General features: G+C 34.0%; 1 protein-coding gene across 2 annotated transcripts in view; it reads right to left on the bottom strand.

Moving 5' to 3' along the window:
* The window catches only part of LOC149190370 (jacalin-related lectin 19-like), a 53,377-nt gene that overhangs the window by 10,183 nt on the left and 19,252 nt on the right, over nucleotides 1–23,942 (bottom strand). The window contains exon 3 of one of the 2 annotated variants that reach the window (XR_016256490.1): nucleotides 2,713–2,834. The exons of the other annotated variant lie outside the window; for it this stretch is intronic. The gene's annotated coding sequence lies outside the window, so the exon portion shown is untranslated. Of the gene's footprint in view, nucleotides 1–2,712; nucleotides 2,835–23,942 lie in introns of those variants that run through there. 2 annotated transcript variants of the gene reach the window in all.

The following is a 23,942-nucleotide window of genomic DNA, read 5'->3' as shown; positions in this document are numbered from 1 at the left end:
CTTGTTGGATTCTCAAGCCAATGATTCACCACATGGAGGTAAAGTTTTTGGCATGAAGGCCATTAAGACTTTAGGGTGAGTAATTCATCCATAATTCTAAACGTGGGTTAAGTTTTCTTTCTAAGATAGACAAAATGACAAAAATATTGTAATACCCCTAATTTGATTCCTTCAACTAATGTTGATAACAAATATTTTGAAGCCTTTGAAAAGCATGACAAGGGTATTGGTATGACGCTTTTAAATCAGATGGGTTATGATTGAAGAGGCCTCAGAGTCAATGGACAAGGTATCTTTAATCCTATCGAGGTGAAGGAATGGGTTATGACCATGGGGAAATTGGAGGGTGCTCTAAAATTGTTGAAGAAAAAAAATCATCAAGTGATTATAAGTCCAAAGAGAGATGAATGTTCAAAGGGACATGCAAAGTCCAATTCTTCTCATCAAATTCATAGCCCAAAAGACAGGTATAAGTGTCATGGGGATTTCATAAATGTTGATAATTTTGATCATTTATAGGAAATTGGAGCTATAAGGCACCAATTAAAACAAAACATTAAGGATTGAAAACAAGAAAATAAATTAACTTTTTCATTTAATTTTTTAATGAATATGTAACATCACTTTAAATTTGGTAATGCTTAAAATTAAAAGAGAGGAAATCGTACCTCATTAACCAATTTGATGTAGAATTCCAAGGTTGGAGTACAAAAGAAGCTTCACAAGTCTACAAGTAGACTACAATCATCAAATGCACTCAACATAGACATTTTTTACTGGCCATAGGAGGTGGCAAGGGTGGCATGGGGGCGAATCACAGAAAATTTGAATATTGGATTTTTTTTTAATGCTCCTCCTTTGAAGGAAGGCTTCAAAAAAAATGTGACATTTGACTACATAGACATTCTTTTATAGACTTTGGCCTCCTCCTAACATATTATATTCAAACATATTTGGAAGATTTTATGTTTCTCTAAAATATTGTGTATTAATCAACATTAATTTGGGAGGGTTAGTACAAATGCACCATCAATGCTAAACATCAAGGAGATCATGTGTTAAATGAACAAGTTCAAATTTTCTTTAAGAGGGTTAGTACAAATGCACCATCAATGCTAAACATCAAGGAGATCATGTGTTAAATGAACAAGTTCAAATTTTCTTTAAGGCCTTATTGGAACGTTAATGGAAATTTTTGAAATACATAATCTAAAGCTTAAATGTCTCTCAGCGAGCCATAAATAACTTCAAAATATTATTCTTTAAATGAGCATAAAAATGAACAAGTTCAAATTTTCTTTAAGAGGGTTAGTACAAATGCACCATCAATGCTAAACATCAAGGAGATCATGTGTTAAATGAACAAGTTCAAATTTTCTTTAAGGCCTTATTGGAACGTTAATGGAAATTTTTGAAATATATAATCTAAAGCTTAAATGTCTCTGAGCGAGCCATAAATAACTTCAAAATATTATTCTTTAAATGAGCATAAAAATTACCACTTAATGCATTATAGGGCTCATTTAAATGAGCATAAAAAAATATCACTTAATGCATTATAAGGCTCATTCAAATGATGCATTGAGGAAGTTGACAATCTCTCAAAGAAATATAGAAATACTTTTGAAAATGTTCAATCACATTTTCAAAATTCATTTAACCAACATTGCAAATGTAGATTGATTAATTGTTAGGAAAACAAAAATGAAAATGAAATCCTCTTAATAAACCATCTAGGAAAATGAAAAAATATGCATTTAAAATTTGACAATGGCTCATTAAACCATAGAATAAGTATAAAAGATAAACCATTTGAAATATGTGGAAATAATCCTTTGACACACCATCAACACTAAAAATATGAAACCTAAAAAATGATCCATGAAGTATTAGGGATACTTGCAGTGAACTAGTTCAAGTGCTATAAATTTTATTTAAAAATCTATAATTCTAAATATTTTCAAAAGGAAAAAAATATAAATTTATTTTTAATAAATAAATTAAAATATATTTAAAATTTTATAATATTAAAAAAAAATACTTATTATACTATATTTAAGATTAAAAAAAAGTTTATCATAAAAAAAAATTAAAATCAAAATTCTTCAAACTTATAATTTAATTAATATTATTATTTAACATACTATAAAACCATATCTAAAATAATAACATGTTTGAAAAATCATATTTTGATTAATTAAAAATTAAATTCTACCGCTTCTAATTTAATTAATTTGACATACTATGAAAACATACCTGTGGAAAAAATGAAAGAGAAACTCCTATACAATAGAAACATGAAAAACTCCGACGTTGCAAATATGAATGACTCCGACCACGAAAGCCCACTATTTTCCAATCGCCATCGGGGGATTCAAAGGCATTCCCTCGTTCACTGCCATAAGGTCCATATTTCTTCACGTTGGTTTCAAAAGTCAATGACCTTAAATAAGTGTCATAACGTCCACTTATTTTAGTGAGAATTTCTCTGGGATAATTCAATCGAATCTGTAAAAAATAAATTATAAATTAATCAATATATAAAAATTAAAACAATATTAATGCATATTATTTATAAAACATATTTATTATTATTAAGTCATCACCTTTCCAATTTGGTTTCCAGCTCTTCTTCTAGGCTCCAACCGAAAAGATCTTAAATTTCTGTTTCTATCTCTTCTTCCAAGCTCGGACCAAGAAGGTCTTCCATTATTATCATATTGAATGTGAATGGAATCTATGGCAACATCTCCATAAGCTACTATTATTTGGTGAATCCCTGAATACACTCCATCATCCCATTGGTCCCCCCCTGGACAATCAAATAATATGGGCTTGACAAGAAAATAAAAACCTCAAGTTAATTAATTTTTCTATTTACCACAAAAAAAATTGTACTTTACTAACTTTCACAAAGACCTCAAATTAATTAATTTTACATTTACCACAAAAAAATTGTACTTCATTAACTTTCACAAAGACTTCAAATTAGTTAATTTGTCCATTTAATTAATTTTACATTTACCACAAAAAAATTGTACTTCATTAACTTTCACAAAGACTTCAAATTAGTCAATTTGTCCATTTACTAGGAAAAAAATCTACTTAACTTTCACAAAAACCTCAATTTAATTAATTTTTCCATTTACTAGAAAAAATAATTGTACTTAACTTTCACAAAGACCTCAAATTAATTAATTTTTCAACTTAATAGAAAAAAAAATGGTATTAATTGACTTTCACATTTATTTTAAATGAATGAAATATAAAGGAAATTATATAGACACCAATTTTAATATTTTCAAATATTAGTGTATAAACCAAAATTTTTATTTTGTTTTAAATAAAAGACTGGTATTATCCTCTAACATCTTTAGGTTTGAATTTATTATAATCCTTTTTTTTGGTCGTAGAAAATTAGAAAATTATCTTTTAAAGGCATCACAAAAGCAATTTGACAAGTTAAATATTGATTAATCAATATTAAGGTTTTAAAGGATTAATGTAACTATTCTTCATTATTAGAAGAGGGACGTGTAATTATCTAAGTAACAAATGCTGGTTAATTCTCTTAATTGTGTGAAAACAAATGCTGGTTAATTCTCTTAATTGTGTGAAAGGAAGAACGTTTTAACTCTTATATTTAACGAGCTTAGGAAATCAAATTCCTAATTATCTAAGTAACAAATGCTGGTTAATTCTCTTAATTGTGTAAAGGAAGAACGTTTTAGCTCTTATATTTAACGAATTTTGATAAAAATATAATTGATTAATATTTTTAAAAATTTATTAATTTTTTTATATTTTAAATTTATTAAATATTTAATAAAAAAATGAAATTTTTATAATCTAATAAAAACTTTAGCTAAATCTCAATGAATACAAGAAATAGGAATTAGGACAAACTATACTAATCTATATGGACTTTGGTGCATTAAGAATAGAGATTTAAGAGAGTTAAAAATTCAATTTTGAGGTTGGTTATTCGCATGTTGCTCGTGAAAACCTCTATGAGGCACTAGTCACATGAGCTAGTCCAAAAAATAGATTGGTAGGCTAAGATAACATTTTAAATGTATATTAGTATATTTCTATTTAATATTGTCATTTTAATGGATTAAGTTAGTTAGTAGAAATACTATTACAAAATCTTGGGAAAAAAATAATTGTACCATCCAAACAAAAGGTTGTGAAGGAAATAAATCATTATATATCTCTTGATAAGTATTGGCATGTGGCTGGTGAAAACCTCTATGAGGCCCTAGTCACATGGGTTAGTCTAAAAAACACATTATGGTACGCTAAGCTAACATTTTAAATGTACATTAGTATATTTCTATTTAATATTGTCATTTAATGGATTTAATAGATTAAGTTAGTAGAAGTACTATTACAAAATCTTGGGAAAAAAATAATTGTACCATCAAAACAAAAGGTTGTTAAGTAAATGGAGCAAGGATCATATTTGATAAATTATCTAAACAAGAAGGCACAACAGAGGAACGGACATTATCATGAAAGAAAAGAAGAATGTTGCACAGAATTCAGAGAACATCATTATAGAGAAATTGACTAGACTAGACCGAATAAAGCTCAAATCAAAAGCACAGGGGATTCACTTAGAGAACCTTTGTCATATCACGTGCATTCGTGGCATATTAAACAATACCCTCAATTTGACTACATATTGGAAAATCCATCTAAAAATCACATTATTTAACCCCCTACCAATATGAACCCAATATAGCTTCCCAATTTAAAAAACCCCTATTTCACCAGATATTGTAAGTATCCATTTTTCCATTAGCATTTTTTATACCCCTTTATATTTTTTTCATTAACTTTAAGCTCCATTATTTATATTTTCTAATATAAAAATCCTTTACCCCGATATATCTGCCAATATATGAACCCACATGGTATGATATTGCTCCCCCAGTGAAGCCGCCATCTTCAAGAGTTGGACCAACCAACTGACCAACTCGACTGAAATGATCAATATTATACATCAAGCTGGTGATATCGGCCAAAGGAGGTCATTTTACTTGACCAATGGAAAAGTAGAAATACAAAAAAAAAGAAGTAAAATTCAGGAGAATCAAATGGATATATGGAGAACCACTTGCATCACACGAGTTGACAGATATCCAAAATATGAGGGATATTGTGACGAGACAACTTCAAATGGATCTTGAGGTCAAAATCAATGCAGCGTTTAATTTGAAAACTATAAACATGAAGATACATGCAACATTGCTTATTAGTTTTCTTGAATTTTCACTAGACAAAGTGGTCGAACTTTCAAAATTTCGAGAGTTTCCAAGTCTGGTTATTTTTGATCCCAAACTACTTGAGTGTCTAAGAACAGAAGAGTTCCAAGAATATTTAAAAATGGATAAGAAGAGGGTGCATTTTCAAGAACCAAATTTCATTGTAGAACAAAGGACAAAAGCCAAATTTGACGAAGGAACTGCAATATATTTCCAGGTCCAAATCAACAAAATTAGACAAGAAAAAATCAACGATGCTTCTTGGGAAATCATGTTGAAACATTCATGAAGTGGGCCAAAATTAATAATGAATGGATCAAGTAGAACCAAATATTACAACCAACAAGCATCTGAGACATTCTCAACACACCATTAGCTGCATATTTACGTTGGTTGAAGGAAGAAGTCGCTAAGTATATTGTTAGTTGGTACCGTAATGACCTTCTATGGTTAGAAAAACCACTAATTACTTTGTAAAATTCTATTTATAACCTCAACACACCATTAGCTGCATATTCGTGATGGTTGAAGGAAGAAGTCACTAAGTATATTGTTAGTTGGTACCGTAATGACCTTCTATGGTTAGAAAAACCACTAATTACTTTGTAAAATTCTATTTATAACCTCACCAGTCTACCACACCCTGGAGACAAAATCCCAAAGACAATGGACATGACTATGTGGATTTCAAAGTTTACTAGTGCGACGACAACAAATAACTCCAAAGGTTAAATCATCAGACAATTTTGGGCCTTGCAGATCAAATGGGCATGCATCATCATCTCCCTATGCCTTAGTCCAACATTTTTGGGCCTTGCAGATCAAATGGGCATCATCATCTCCCTATGCCTTAGTCCAACATGAAGATCTTCTGACAAAAAACTGAACATGCTTGAAGCAATTGGGAAAATGGTGTAGACTTGTAGAGTATACAATTGGGCACAACATGTAGCTGACATGGTTAAATCCAACTTCCAAGAATGTCAGAATTCAAGACTATTCAATTCCCATCATTGTTAATTTGGCTAGAAAAAAGACAAGTCTTCCTCATTGGACAAACGGAATTCACGAGAAATGCAATGAATTTTGTTTCCATTAATGAATGATTTTAAGATATTTTCACATGGTTGGTTGGAGAAAACCACAGTCTGTTGGAACCTGTGAAATATTTAGAAATTGGTTATTATACCTAAAGTCAATCTCCAATAGATGGAGGGTACCCTAGCATGTCTAATGTTAGTTGCCCATGATGTCTCTTATTCAATCATGCCTGGATGAAACCAAGGTTTGGTATGTTGGCCCTAATGTTGTGAACCCCTAGGAACTTCCATATCATTTGACTGTCGACCGAATATATGAAGAACTAATTTGGCAAACTAATATAGTGTTTCTGATTCCATCGCTAGTTAAAGATCCCTAGACAGATGTACTCCTACCATTGGAAAATGCAGAGAATGAAATGGAATGGGAGGCAGAGTTGTATATAGAGCCTTTTAAATTTGACTTATCAGTGCCCCTAGCAGAATCCCAAAGAATTGTTCATTTGTGTAATGTAAAGGAGGTTGCCCCCTTGAAGAGGCTTATTCCTAAGGTGTTCATCTATCTTTTCTATCTATTTGTGAGATGGTTTCATAACATCTTCTCTTGAAGATTTTAAAACTTGAGCAAAGTCTACAATATAAGCCAAGATTGCTAAGAAAGAAAATTACAACTGCAGCTGATGCAGGAGGAAATCCAGTGGCTGAGAGAGGGAAAAGAGTCATAAATACAAGCCTCCAATGCCACTGAATAATTATAGTGAATTCTTAACCAAGTGCAATCAATTGGAACAACAAGGATCAGTTGAACGACGACCAACACATCAATCAACAGTGGGCAATAAGGCGTAGTATCTATAACAAATCAAAACATTAGAAGCACAAGAAAGATTAATTGTAAGAGAATGGTCAATATTTGACCAGCATCTATAACTTCTTGAACCTATCATCTGCCAAGCAACATTTCCAGAGCCTCCATCCCAAGCATGGTCATTTGTGCCAACTCCCCCATGACCTAAGTATTACCTTTTTGAACCGAGTCTTTCAGGATGCTGCAAAACCCTCGAATAGAAATCATATACATAATAAATTGAGGTCAAAGGAAATTGGTCACCAGCAAAAAGAGAAAGAAGAGAAATATTAATACTGAAGTCTTGGGATGCAAGACAAGAAGAATCAGTGGATCAGCCAACCACAACTATGAGGTAGGCATCTCATGAATATACACCATTGCAACCTTCTACCTAAACAGATCCATGATATCTTTGGATAATTCTTCTCTCTTATTTTGCATCTATTGTATAAAATTTTGTAAAAAAAATTGTAGGTCTCCAAATATCCCCCTTCTTTGGGACAAAGAAGGCTTTGAGGGTGGGGGAGATGTTGGAGGGGCTACTCGACTTAGTTGACTAGCCCAGTTGAGTCAATATAAGAAATACAGTGTAAATTTGGTTGGCTTACTAGTCGAGTAGAATGTTTGAGTCAGTCAAGGATAGTCGGTATCAAAAATTAAATTGGTATAACTGTCAACACATGATATTGATATATATATATATGCACATAAATAGAATGGTTTGATTTTCTCATTAATAGAATATAATAAAAAGTACTTCTTCGTTGGTTCTCAAATACCTTCTCTCTCTTCTACCTTTCTTATGTTGTTTATGATTATGTTAGTTATTTTTGTCTCTTTTACCGATAACCCATGCAAAACTCCACTTAGTTGACTAGCCCAGTAAAGTCAATATAAGAAATACAATGTAAAGTTGGTTGGCTTAATAGTTGAGTAGAATGTTTGAGTCAGTCAAGGATAGTCGGTTCCAAAAATTAAATTGTTATAACTGTCAACACATCAATAGAATGGTTTGATTTTCTCATTAATAGAATATAATAAAAAGTACTTCTTTGTTGGTTCTCTAATACCTTGTGTCTCTTCCACCTTTCTTATGTTGTTTATGATTATGTGAGTTATTTTTGTCCTTTTTACTAATAACCCATGCACACCTTTTGCTAGACAACAATAGTTTCATACATCAAAATATCAAAAACACTAGCTTGGGGATCTTGGGACATCTCTCACTCTTCCTAGATATTAAGAAATTGATCTATGAATAAATTTATACCTACATGAATAGGGACCTTGACCAATGTACATTCTCACATATTAAACTTCTAAATTAGTGTTTCAACATATTTCATCTAATTCAACTAGAGCTTCTTAATTTTTCAATATCTTTCAATTTCCATGCCAAAAAAAAAATTGTAGCACTAGGAAATTTCATATCAAATTCAAAAAATGAATAATTTTTCACAAAATTGATGGTTTCCTGGTTCTTTCTAATTAGCAACATATCATTAATATATAAGACAACATAAATAAAATTATCACCAACTAACTTGGAATACACACATTTTTCATCTTTGATCCTTTAGACAGTTACAGTATACAATTATCAAACATTTGACAGCGCATCACTAGATATTATTTTAACCCATACAGGGACGACCTTTGTACCTTGCAAACCAACTCTTTCTTCTCCTTGAATGTGAAGCCTTCTAATTGTTTCGATTTTTATCCTTGTACACATCTTCTCTAGCACTAGGAAATTTCATATCAAATTCAAAAAATGAATAATTTTTCACAAAATTGATGGTTTCCTGGTTCTTTCTAATTAGCAACATATCATTAATATATAAGACAACATAAATAAAATTATCACCAACTAACTTGGAATACACACATTTTTCATCTTTGATCCTTTAGACAGTTACAGTATACAATTATCAAACATTTGACAGCGCATCACTAGATATTATTTTAACCCATACAGGGACGACCTTTGTACCTTGCAAACCAACTCTTTCTTCTCCTTGAATGTGAAGCCTTCTAATTGTTTCGATTTTTATCCTTGTACACATCTTCTCTAATTCAAGAAGAAAAGTAGCAACAATAGACTAAATGAATCTAATATCAGTTAATTTAGTAGAATGAGAAAAAATGTCACCAAAATTAATTCCATCTACATAGGAATATCTCTTTTCTACTAAGAAATCTTTGTACATATTCATTTTACATTTTCTACTAAGAAATCTTTGTACATATTCATTTTACATTCTCCATTCCACTTCTTATTTAATACCCATTTACTAATAATGGATTTGATTCTAGCCAACAAATGAACTAGATCCAAATACTCATTATTATCCTAGCTAGTCACTCCTTTATCCATCGCCTTATTTTAGTGTTTATCGTCCTTTAAATACACTGCCTCTCTAAGAATTTTGGGATGATCATCGATAATATATGAAGGAAAACTAATGCAAAATTAGATGGAGTATACCCTTTTTCCTTCTTTGTTGAGCTAACCTCCTCAATACTAGAGTATGAGTTTCCTCCTCTTCTAATTCATTTCCTATCATTTATTTAGATTCTTCATCCTTAAACTCAACCTCTATTTTGTCTAGTTCTTTTTCCTTTGGTAGGACTCCTATTTGGGAATGTCTTTAACCTCTCTAAAAAAAACATTTTGACTATTAACATCATTATAACTAATAGAAATACACTTTTCAACTTTATTATCTAGCTTACTCCTACTGTTGTTTAGCACATGTATATAAGCATCAAAACCAGAAACACAGAGATATTTCAAAAAAATATTTTTTATCAAGCCATGCCTGGTGCAAAATATTGTCAAACAATGTTGATGAGGGTGATTGATTTATGTGATAACATGTAGTATCCACTACCTCAACCTAATTGTTCTAAATAGGAACCACTCAGAATGCTTCTTTCTAAGTTACATCAATGTCCTATTCATCCTTTCTATAACCTCAATTTGCTGATACATGTATGAAGCAGTGTTCTTCCTTTCTATTCCACTTCCTATAGAAATCCTTAAAATCATTCTCACAAAACTCTCCACCATTATCTATCATCAACACATGTATTTTTTTTTCCATCCAATTCTCTACAAAATCCTAAATTCCTCGAATTTACTAAAGACCTTATATTTATTTCAAAAATATAAACCCATGTATTCCTTGAGAAATCATCTATACATGAAAAATAGTACACAAATATACCTAATGATGGAACAAGAATAGGTACAAACACATCACTATGTACTAACTCCAAGATTCCCTTTTGTCTCATAGCACCAGATGAGAATCTCACTTGATTATCTTTGTCATACATAAAATGTTAACAAAAATCAACCTCTAGTGTGCAATTAGTCATATCTACAACCATACCTTTACCATGTAATCCTTTAAGGCCCTCCTACTATTTGATTCAATATAATTTTCTTCTCTCTAGAGACAATAAGGTTTTTGTATTCTTCATATCCACCCTCAGGGACAACAAAATTATTACACCCATTAGTGAAATTACTACCTATAAGCTTATGTAAAGTTCCATTATGAACTCCCTTTAAATAGGTAATTTCTCCTAGAAACACTTTGTAGATTTTCCTTTCAAATAGTACATACAGCTACTTTCATTCATCATGTTTATAGATATCGAGTTTCCTTGGGTTGTGTAGGGTAATGAGAATGAGAGATTAATGGGTTGAATTGTTACAAGGGTCATTAAACTATGAAATTGTTGAGTTGTTTTTACATATAATTTATGTATATTGGTATATAGTATACCAAGGACAATTCAAGAATAACGAAAGCGGAATGTACTACCCAAAACTTGATTCTCAAGTTGTAATATGTTCATGTGCATATCAGTTATAGGATAGTGACCTAGCTTGATGTTGGGATAGAGTGTCCATAATATTTTGGGCCAAAAATCCTACACTAACAAAATGTTGAATAGCCTAATTATGTAATTTTACATAAATTTTTTTATCAATAAAATGCATCTTGGTTGCAAATCAAGTAAGAATAGAGTATGGAAAAGGTGGTAGAACAACAAGAGAAAAAGGGGGATAAGGTTTTAATAGAAGTCACTAAGAAAAAGAAATAATATAATATCCCCAAGTCTTATGTCATTATTCATATATTATTTCCTAAGTTCACAAGTATAGGAATGAGTTCCCAAGTCACGGGAATATGATCCTGGATGACAACTTTCCAATAGAGAGATACATATTTAAAGCATGGAAATAGTGAAAAATACATTCATTTTCATTGTTCTTCTTTTCCTTTATAGTCTAGGTATGGTGTGGCTTATCTTATAAAGGAATGAGGCCCTACTTCCCTATGAAATTTGTGAATCATAAGTGGCATTCTATTGCCAATACTCCTTCCATTTATTAGGGGGAAGGTTGGAGCACTCTAGGAGTGGAAATTTCTTTCTTTATAGATTAAAATATTGAAGATTACAGTAATGGACACTTGCAAGGCTGAGTTTTCTTCCTCAGATTGACTGTAGCAGCATTTAATGAATATATCTTAGCCAAAAGCTTAAGAAATTCATAGGCTACCTGGCATGCGTGCAGGCTGAGTCTCAAAAACTTACAGACTTACAGACTCCTAAAACAACATATGATTTGGCCACTTTAGTTTCACATTAGCATCAAGTACTAATGCGCAAGCTTCTCAAATCACTTACAAATTGGAACTCTTCTCATGGTGCAAGGAGTTCAAACTAAAAGTCTGTAGATGCAAAGCAGGATAAAGTTCGACTTAAACCTCTAGACTCTCTAACTCTCCATTCCCCAATGCCCCTTACCTTGTGATTCAAAATATTTATAGAACCAACAAGGGGGACAAGTATTCGTGAATTGCCGAAAGCAGAATGTACAAAGCTGATGACTCAAAAGCAAGATGCTGATAAGCTCTGATCAGATCACTGAAAGCTAGATTCGGGCATGGGAGGACTGTCCCATGTTATCTCATCCCTTCTCCTTTTACGGATAGCTAGACGCATGTGGGGACCGAATCTAGGGCTCAATTTTATTCACACAATGGAGGTTCAAAAGATGAGTGAACCCACGAAAGCTCAAAAATACATAAAGTAGAGATATGCAAATCTCTTTTTGTACAATAATTACACAGTTAAGATTCTAGGACAATGGAACCCACGAAAGCTTGTCCAACACCATCGTCGGTTGGAAAGACAACACTAATCCATCGTGTAATGGTCTATTTGAGGGTGTATATAATGCTGGTACCGGAATCTTTCAACCAGATAATTATTGAAGTACTGGACCCTCACTTCTTTTTTTGATTCCCAAGTCTGCGAACTGTGGCTGTCAGGTGGCTCCAGGAAATTGATGTACTGAAAAGGATTTGATGTTATATCAACTTGATTGTGAAAATCTTCATAATTGGTACTGGAAGATATTGTCCTTGCCTTGTAATGATTCGTGACGAACCATCGGATATGACCACAACGTCGGATTCCTTGCAGAAATGAAAGATCTTCAATATTAGCAATATCTTCAACAGATTTGTACAATATTCCATTCATGTGGGCTCTTGGTTCACTAAAGCCAGGAATCTTTAGCATGTGTAGAGTATACAACTTAATAACCAAAGCTGAGAATCCATAGATTTGGCACCATTCAATGAACCAATCTGGTGTGGGGTCTTCTCGTTCTAGAGCCTCTGCTGTCATTCCTTCAAATAGAAACGAAGATTGTACAGAATAAAATAAATTGGCTGAACAGTTTTGGAGATTCATAGCTGTAAAGAATGATTCTTTCTCTCTGTCAGGATCATAATTATCCCGATGAAGATGGTTATCAAATCCCCTGAATGTGATGTGGCAACTTGTCATTCTGTCATCATCCTCATCATCTCTCTCAAGAGTATAAAATATACTGCCAATGTGTTCCTGATATTCCAAGGCCTCGATTGATTCTTCATTCATTTCATCTTGCATTGTCGTTGTCGAGAGATATGAAATATCTTCTCTATATCTGACTTCTTTGATTGGATACCAAGCTTCATCATGAACAAGTAATGGAATTTCAAGATCATAACTTACCCACCCATTTAGCGTTTCAATTTCAACAGTGCTTTCATATCTTCTTATGAAATTGCAACTTAAAGCAAGGATGGAATGTTCTGATAAAAATTCCCTACTCAACATATCTGCAAAACTATTTTTATCTTCGGGAACAAATTCAATATCAAAAGAATATTGACTCAGTTCCATGATCCACCTGACCATTGTTGCTCCTTCAAATTGGCAATTTATGGATTGCATTCCTCAAAACTTGACAGTCTGTCCTTACTGTGAACTTAGTATATATGACAAAATCTTTAAACTTGGCTATGCCAAGACAGACTGCTCTCAATTCTTTCTTCAAGCTGGACCAATTTAACTGTTTCTTGGCCCAAAGTCTAGAGGCATACTGGCATACCCCTATTTCTTTCTTTCCTCCAGATTTTTTTGGATTTTCTTGGCACAAAACTGCTCCCCATCCAGCCTGACTGGCATCTGTCATAATTATTTTCTTCCATTCTTCCCTTATTGGAGACAAAGGCTGGATATTCCTTACTCTTTCCTTTATTCTTTTTACTGCTTGGGTACAGTTTTCATCCCATGGAATTGGGATCTTCTGGAGTCTTTTATTCAATAATTTCCTATCCTATGCACAATGACTCAGAAATTTTGAAATATAATTAACACTCCTTACAAATCTTTGTAACTGATTCTTATCAGTTATTTCATCTGGATATTGTATCCCAAAAAATCTATCATGGTCTTGAAGAGCTTCATCTTGGATGCAGATAATACTATGCCCATTTCTTTGACTCTTTTCAGGAAGATTTTTAGATGTTTGATATGATCTTGTATGTTATCAGAATGTATCAATAGATCATCAATGTATTTCTTTAAAAATTCATCCATACCTTCGAAGGTTTCATCCATTATCCTTTGAAATGCTGAAGGCGCATTGATGAGACCAAAAGGCATGATGTTCCACTCATAATGTCCTTGTGGAACAGAGAAAGCTGTTTTCCATTTGTCTGCTTCTTTGATACCAACCTGCCAAAATCCTGACTTTAGATCAAATTTAGAAAATACCTTTGATTTTGATATTTGGGCCAGAATGGTAGATGGTTTTGGCAAGGGATAGGCATCATAGTCGAGAATGCTATTCAGAGGTTTATAGTTAACCACTGGTATAAGCTTACCTCTAGCAATCTCTGCATGTTTATTGACATAAAATGCAAAGCAAGCGATAGGGCTCTTGCTTTTCCATATCAATCCTTTTTTCAGAAAATCTTTAATTTCTTCTTTGCACAATTTCATTTGTTCTTCATTCATCAGAACTACTTTGGATCTCCTAAGTTTACCACTGAAATAAGCTTTTAGTCGGAGTTCAACCTCATGCTTATGGATATGCCAAAAGGCATTGGGATCATCTGAACAACATTCTTTGAATTTGGCAGTGAGGTCAGCTATTTCCTTTGCATATTTCCCATTATTTAAAAGTTCATCTGTTTTTAGGGATTCCTTCTTTACTTCCATCTTAGCCAATAGACTCTCTAATCTTTCTATTCTCCTTAGTCTATTTGGTGCATTTGAATTAATGAAAGGAAAGAATATCTCTTTATCATTCAAGCTGACAAAATAGCCATACCTTTGAGTAGCGACGTCAAGCTTGGCTCCATGCTTGGTGAAATTTTGAAAAAATGGAGTTCCTAAATACATAGCACAATCCATATTAGGAACTATGGGACATACCACTCTTACTCCCATATCTTTTGTCAGAAATATTTCAATTTCTGCCTCCTCCTTTGTTTCTATTTCACCATTGGCTGTAATAACTCTTGGACATTCAGTAGGTCGTCTCAAATGGGCACTGACTACTGCATCACTGACAATGTTTAATCTTGAACCAGTGTCCATTAAGACTTTCCAGTCTTCATACTGGTTCCCAATCCTTACTCTCATCTTGATACAATACATGACATCCCTGTTCATGATATTACATCCTAGTGATATCCTATCATCTTCGTTTGTTTCTTCTGGTGGCTCTTGCCTGTGCATCTGTTCAGAGATAGGATTCACAACATAAGTCCAGTTTTCTGTTTGACTTGAAAGAGGAGGATTCTTTGAAGTAGAAACAACTTTAGATCCCATCATTTTTACTGAAAGATCTCTATGACTTTCAATACATAGTTTCTTATTTTCTTTCACAGTCTTCCTTAGCTCTTTGATATCCTGATGAATAGCTGGAAGAGTCTGTGGAAGATCTTCTCCAAAGTCTTCAGTCCTGAACTGCCTTGTTAATGCTTCTACTGAGAATAATGTAGCAGGAGAAACATACCCTTTATGTCGCTGATTTTTTAAGCTTGGGGGTACCTCTTTCAAATGATCCATTAATAATGTTTTATACATGTCTTTCAACTGTGGATCTGTTACGGCCATCATTTGTACGACGAGATTCCTGCTAGTTTCTTCATAATCTGTCTTCATCATTCTCACCGCGTTGCAGTTGCAGACCTCTGGATCACTACACTCACAATCTCTGCATTCAGTGCAATGAGGATCCCTGCATATTTCTTCTTCTGATGATGAAGATTGATCTACATAGTTCAATTCATTTTCTGAGTCAAACTCAAAACTGATCAGTTCATCACAACTTCTTGAAAGATCAAAGAAGTTGACCTTTCCTTTCTTATTCTTGTATATAATCTTCTTCTTAGAAGACTCCTTTTTCTTTTCGGGACACTTGTTTGATGTATGCCCTTTTTTGTTGCAGTTGTAACAGATTATTTCCTTTTCTTTTGAGAACATTTTTGTATGTTTGTATGGCTTCTTTTTGAAATGTCTCTTTGGTTTGTTCTTGGAATGCTGGGAATTCTTCTTAGAATGGAATTTTTTCCTTCGCCTCTGCCCCTCAGAATTGCCAGCTTTCCCAAGGTGCCATTGCTTGCAGAGCTGCTGGTAACCATGTGGTTTTCTTGGATTTGTAGCAGCACGCGCAATCTTCATTTGTGAACAGAGTTCAACAATTACAGCTTTGACTGCTTGCCTGATCACACCAAATTTGTAGTCTCCTACTTTCTTTAGAAGTTTGTTTACAATTGCCGAAGATACCCAGTGTGGAAGTGAGGCAACAAAGATTTCCTTCCATTTAGGTTCTAAAATCAAATTGGGAGACCAAGTATGGAGCCTATGTAGAAATTCATTAAAATATTCATCAAAATGTTGCATATTATGCAAATTCATAACAAGCAATGTTATGGTTGTGATTTCATTTGTGATCCGAGGAAAACCAACAAAATTCACTGTGATTCCATAAAGTAGTTTTCCTATCATATTATTTACAGGAAGATAGGTAACAGGATCCATATATGTGGTTCCATCTTCATTCAACATGACTGATTGTTCCCAAGAAGGAAGAAAGTTTGGTTCTTTTAATGTTTCTGCTCTTAACCATACATCCAAAGTACCTTCAAAACCTCCAATTATTCTTCTAATGGCGTTAATAGGGACAATGTCATCTACAAGATATGTTCTATAGCACACTAGCATAGAATGTAGAACTGACATGACCTCTACCTCAGTGCAGTTATCAATATTCCACTAATAGGTGGAATTCGCAGACCAATCTTTATGATATTCAGATTTCATTAAATCTCTTCGATCTGAGGCTGGATCCCAAGTAGAATTCCACTTGGATCAGGAAGAGGTGGCATTAACCTGTTGTTCAATACCTTCTTCTGGCTCTGTGATGCCAAATTGCTCTTTATCCTGTGTAGAAAAATTGTTAATACAAGTCTCAAGATCTTCAAGTTCTGGCGCTGCTTCTATCTTATGGAAGCTTGTATCTACATCATCCTTGTCATGAAAAGATTCACCAAATATGAATTCAGAACTATCTCCTTTGAATTGATCAGACTTTTCTTCTCATATTATTTACAGGAAGATAGGTAACATGATCCATATATGTGGTTCCATCTTCATTCAGCATGACTGATTGTTCCCAAGAAGGAAGAAAGTTTGGTTCTTTTAATGTTTCTGCTCTTAACCATACATCCAAAGTACCTTCAAAACCTCCAATTATTCTTCTAATGGCGTTAATAGGGACAATGTCATCTACAAGATATGTTCTATAGCACACTAGCATAGAATGTAGAACTGACATGACCTCTGCCTCAGTGCAGTTATCAATATTCCACTAATAGGTGGAATTGGCAGACCAATCTTTATGATATTCAGATTTCATTAAATCTCTTCGAACTGGGGCTGGATCCCAAGTAGAATTCCACTTGGATCAGGAAGAGGTGGCATTAACCTGTTGTTCAATACCTTCTTTTGGCTCTGTGATGCCAAATTGCTCTTTATCCTGTGTAGAAAAATTGTTAATACAAGTCTCAAGATCTTCAAGTTCTAGAGTTGCTTCTATCTTATGGAAGCTTGTATCTACATCATCCTTGTCATGAAAATATTCACTAAATATGAATTCAGAACTATCTCCTTTGAATTGATCAGACTTTTCTTCGTGTGGTTTTTCTGACAAATAAGAAACTTTTCTGAAAACACTGGGATTGGCAAACAAAAAATAAGGGTGTGTAGAAGTAGGTGGTGGAAAGTTTATAGAACTGGGGGCTTTAATCAGACTTTCCACTGAAGTGATTATAGAGTATGGGACGGATGTTTTAGGTTCGGAACACAGAGCGGTGGATTTGTAAGCCTCTGCACTAGGCTTCTTTTTCAATGATTCCACTCCAGTAGATACAACCCATACTTAATGTTTTACAATATCAAGGCTTTTGTTTACCTTGATAATTTCTCTTCCATGAGCTATAGGAGCTTCATGGATCTTCTTATCTGTTTGAATTGATAGCCTGTCCAGGCTCTGGGTGATGGTCTGATAATTTTCTGCAACGGTCTTGACACTATCATTCAGACAGACTATACTGTAGTCTTGTTTCTGCAAAACTCTTTCCAGCATCAATTTCATCTCTTCACAAGCATGTTCTACAAAATTAAATTTACTTCTGACAAACTTTTCTAGACTTTATATGGCTAAGTTTGTCCTATTTGTTGCTGCAATTACTTCTCTTGCAGACAAAGAAGGATCATCAAGATGAGAAGGAAGAAGTTTATACATTTTCCCATCCTACTGTCGGATTACAAAATTCTTCCATGGCGGGAATTTTGTATCTGTCTCTTGGATAGAACCATCTAGAAGTTACCACTTATGCTTCCCTGGGGTTCCTGATCTAATCATGTTAACATGAAACTGGGAGCATACAGACTTTATTAATTCTTCTCCTTTTTCTCTTACTGCAATCAAATGTTTTGGCAGATTAGGATTTGTGAGCATATTTTGGATCTAGGAGAGAATTCAAGAGTGCGGAGAGGAGAAGGAATGATAACATGGTTCTCCTCTAATTTCTTTTCTATATATTGTTTAGGTGCTTTGATTCTTTTCTGTTTAGCCTCATTCCTGAACTATTTTATCAATAATTCCCCTACTTGACTTGCAGATGGATAATACCATTCATAGAATGATATACACATGTCTTGAGCTTTCATGTAGTCTTTGCATCTCTCATCGTTCTGTTGGTTGAAAGTTTTTCTGTCCTCCTTTTCCAAAAGGAGAATTTCTTGCATATATAAATGTTCTTTTTCATGAGTATAAATATCCCAATTAAACATTTTCTTCTTCCAGACATTTTCTGGATCATAAGGACCAACTCCCTTGAAAATCTTCAAAAATGCAATTATCTCTTCATCTGAAAGAATTTCTATTGAACTAGGAATTTTATCAATAGCTTCCTTCCTATAGGCTGGGATGCTAGACTCGTGTACAAAACCCAAAGCTCTAGTAGGATTAAGAAAATTTACAAGAATATCTTCTTGAGGATTGAAGAAAGAAACTTCTTTGTAACTTTGCTCAGAAGGATCTTCCTCAGACTCTTCCAGCCATCCATCAGGCCAGCAAGAGGAAGCCACAATCTCTTCCTGATATCATACTGCAAAAATAATACCGGGTATTTATCTTTCTTTAATTTGAAGAAAATGGGCTCTGCAAGTTCTTCTGAGTCAATGGGAAAATTTGGTTCAGAATACTTTGATGCTATGCAAAATGAACAAGAACTAAGATCGGGAATCTATGATTTATGCCATAATGAATAAAGTTCTATGAATGGTATTATCCCTCTGCAAGTCGAGGAATTACTAATAAAATAGTTCAGGAATGACGCTAAACAGAAAAGAATCAAAGCACCTAAACAATATATAGAAAAGAAATTAGAGGAGAACCGTGCTATCATTCCTTCTCCTCTCTGCACTCCTGAATTCTCTCCTAAGATCCAAAATATGCTCTCAAAGCCTAATCTGCCAAGACATTTGATTGCAGTAAGAGCAAAAGGAGAAGAATTAATAAAGTTTGTATGCTCCCAGTTTCATGTTAACATGATTAGATCAGGAACCCCAGGGAAGCATAAGTGGGAATTTCTAGATGGTTCTATCCAAGAGACAGATACAAAATTCCTGCCATGGAAGAATTTCGTAATCCGATAGCAAGATGGGAAAATGTATAAACTTCTTCCTTCTCATCCTGATGATCCTTCTTTGTCTGCAAGAGAAGAAATTGCAACAACAAATTGGACAAACTTAGCCATATCAAGTCTACAAAAGTTTGTCAGAAGTAAATTTAATTATGTAGAACATGCTTGTGAAGAAATGAAGTTGATGCTGGAAAGAGAATTGCATAAATAAGACTACAATACAGTCTGTCTGAATGATAGTGTCAAAACCCTTGTAGAAAATGATTAGACCATCGCCCAGAGCCTCGACAGGCTATCAATTCAAACAGATAAGAAGAACCATGACGCTGCTATAGCTCATGGAAGATAAATTATCAAGGTAAACAAGAGCCTTGATATAGTGAAACATAAAATATGGGTTGTATCTACTGGAATGGATTCACTAAAATAGAAGACTAGTGTAGAGGCTTATAAATCCACTGCCCTGTTTTCTGAGCCTAAAACATCAGTCCCATACTCTATAACTCCCTCAGTGGAAAGTCTTATTAAAGCTCGCAGTTCCATAAACTTTCCACCGCCTACTTCTCTACAGCTTTATTCCTTGTTTGCAAATCCCAGTGTTTTCACTAAAGTTCCTTATTTGTTAGAAAAACCTCATGAAGAAAAATCTGATGAATTCAAAGGAAGTGTTTCTGAATTTATATTTCGTGAGTCTTCTAATGACAAGGATGATGTGGATACAAGTCTCCACAAGATAGAAGCAGCTCCAGAACTTGAGGGTCTTGAGGCTTGTATTAACAATTTTTCTCCACATGATAAAGAGCAATTTGGCATCACAGAACCGGAAGAAGATACAGAACACCAGGTCAATGCTACTTCTTCCAGATCCAATTGGAATTAGACTTGGGATCCAGCCCTGGACCGCCGTGATTTAATGAAATGTGAGTATCATAAAGACTGGTCTACCAACGTGGAACATTGATAACTGCACCGAGGCAGAGGTTATGTCAGTCTTACATTCCATGCTAGTATGTGATAGGACATATCTTGCAGATGACATTGGTCCCATTAATGTCTGCAGAAGAATAATTAGAGGATTTGAAGGTACTTTGGATGCTTGGTTGAGAGCTGAAACATTAAAAGAACCAAACCTTCTTCCCTCTTGGGAACAATCAATCATGTTGAATGAAAATGGAACCACATATATGGATCCTATTACCCATCCTTCCGTAAAAAATATGATAGGAAAACTACTCTATGGGATCATTGTAAATTTTGTTGGTTTTCCTCAGATCACAAATGAAATCACAACCATAACACTGCTTGCTATGAAGTTTCATAATATGCAACATTTTGATGAATACTTCAATGAATTTCTTCATAGACTCCATACTTTGTTCCCTGATTTGATTTTAGAACCTAAATGGAAAGAGATATTTGTTGCCTCTCTTCCACAATGGGTATCTTCAGCAATTGTTAATAAGCTTCCAGGGAAAGTAGGAGACTACAAATTTGGTGTGATCCGGTAAGCAGTGAACGCGTAATTGTTGAGCTTTGTTCACAAATGAAAATTGTGCGTGCTGCTACAAATCCAAGAAAACCACATGGTTACCAGTAGCTCTGCAAGCAGTGGCACCTTGGAAACGCTGGCAATTCTAAGGGGCAGAGGCGAAGGAAAAAGTTCCATTCTAAAAAGAATTCTCAGCATTCCAAAAACAAACCAAAGAGACTTCCAAAAACAAACCAAAGAGACATTTCAAGAAGAAGCCTTAAAAACATACAAAAACAAACCAAAGAGACATTTCAACTAAAAGCCTTAAAAACATATAGAAATGTTCTCAAAACAAAAAGAAATAATCTGCTACAACTGTAATAAGAAAGGGTATACCGCAAACAAATTTCCTGAGAAGAAAGAGGAATCCTCTAAGAAGAAGATTACATATAGAAATAACAAAGGAAAAGTAATAAGAAAGGGCATACCGCAAACAAATTTCCTGAGAAGAAAGAGGAATCCTCTAAGAAGAAGATTACATATAGAAATAACAAAGGAAAAGTTAACTTCTTTGATCTTCCAAGCAGTTGTAATGAATTGATCAGTTCTGAGTCTGACTCAGAAAATGAATTAAACTATGCAGATTACTCTTCATCATCAGAGGAAGATATATGCAAAGATCCTCATTGCACTGAATGCCGAGACTGAGAGTGCAATGACCCAAACGTCCGCAACTGTGACGCAGTAAGAATGATGAAGACGGATTTTGATGAGAATAGCAGGAATCTCTTCACTCAAATGATGGTCGCAACAGATCCACAATTGAAATACATGTATAAAACATTATTGATGGATCATCTGAAACAGGTACCTTCAAGTTTAAGGAACCAGCCACATGAAAATTGTGCGTGCTGCTACAAATCCAAGAAAACCACATGGTTACCAGTAGCTCTGCAAGCAGTGGCACCTTGGAAACGCTGGCAATTCTAAGGGGCAGATGCGAAGGAAAAAGTTCCATTCTAAAAAGAATTCTCAGCATTCCAAAAACAACCAAAGAGACTTCCAAAAACAAACCAAAGAGACATTTCAAGAAGAAGCCTTAAAAACATACAAAAACAAACCAAAGAGACATTTCAACTAAAAGCCTTAAAAACATATAGAAATGTTCTCAAAACAAAAAGAAATAATCTGCTACAACTGTAATAAGAAAGGGTATACCGCAAACAAATTTCCTGAGAAGAAAGAGGAATCCTCTAAGAAGAAGATTACATATAGAAATAACAAAGGAAAAGTAATAAGAAAGGGCATACCGCAAACAAATTTCCTGAGAAGAAAGAGGAATCCTCTAAGAAGAAGATTACATATAGAAATAACAAAGGAAAAGTTAACTTCTTTGATCTTCCAAGCGGTTGTAATGAATTGATCAGTTCTGAGTCTAACTCAGAAAATGAATTAAACTATGCAGATTACTCTTCATCATCAGAGGAAGATATATGCAAAGATCCTCATTGCACTGAATGCCGAGACTGAGAGTGCAATGACCCAAACGTCCGCAACTGTGACGCAGTAAGAATGATGAAGACGGATTTTGATGAGAATAGCAGGAATCTCTTCACTCAAATGATGGTCGCAATAGATCCACAATTGAAAGACATGTATAAAACATTATTGATGGATCATCTGAAACAGGTACCTTCAAGTTTAAGGAACAAGCCACATGAAAATTGTGCGTGCTGCTACAAATCCAAGAAAACCACATGGTTACCAGTAGCTCTGCAAGCAGTGGCACCTTGGAAACGCTGGCAATTCTAAGGGGCAGAGGCGAAGGAAAAAGTACCATTCTAAAAAGAATTCTCAGCATTCCAAAAACAAACCAAAGAGACTTCCAAAAACAAACCAAAGAGACATTTCAAGAAGAAGCCTTAAAAACATACAAAAACAAACCAAAGAGACATTTCAACTAAAAGCCTTAAAAACATATAGAAATGTTCTCAAAACAAAAAGAAATAATCTGCTACAACTGTAATAAGAAAGGGTATACCGCAAACAAATTTCCTGAGAAGAAAGAGGAATCCTCTAAGAAGAAGATTACATATAGAAATAACAAAGGAAAAGTAATAAGAAAGGGCATACCGCAAACAAATTTCCTGAGAAGAAAGAGGAATCCTCTAAGAAGAAGATTACATATAGAAATAACAAAGGAAAAGTTAACTTCTTTGATCTTCCAAGCAGTTGTAATGAATTGATCAGTTCTGAGTCGAACTCGGAAAATGAATTAAACTATGCAGATTACTCTTCATCATCAGAGGAAGATATATGCAAAGATCCTCATTGCACTGAATGCCGAGACTGAGAGTGCAATGACCCAAACGTCCGCAACTGTGACGCAGTAAGAATGATGAAGACGAATTTTGATGAGAATAGCAGGAATCTCTTCACTCAAATGATGGTCGCAACAGATCCACAATTGAAACACATGTATAAAACATTATTGATGGATCATCTGAAACAGGTACCTTCAAGTTTAAGGAACCAGCCACATAAAGGATATGTTCCTCCTACAACATTATTTTCGGTAGAAGCACTTACAAGGCAATTCAGAATTGAAGATTTTGGAGAGGATATTCCACAAACCCTTCCATCCATTAATCAAGCCATAAAAGAGCTAAGGAAGATTGTAAAAAAAAATTAAGAGATTATGCATAGAGAATCACAAAAATCTATCAGTCA

Source organism: Pinus tabuliformis, chromosome 3_1 (assembly GCF_031772625.1).
Source record: "Pinus tabuliformis cultivar Carrire ecotype Pingquan chromosome 3_1, CPIR1, whole genome shotgun sequence".
Classification (NCBI taxonomy): Eukaryota; Viridiplantae; Streptophyta; class Pinopsida; order Pinales; family Pinaceae; genus Pinus; species Pinus tabuliformis.
Note: the sequence above shows the minus strand (reverse complement) of the source record. Positions and strands in the feature narration are given on the sequence as shown.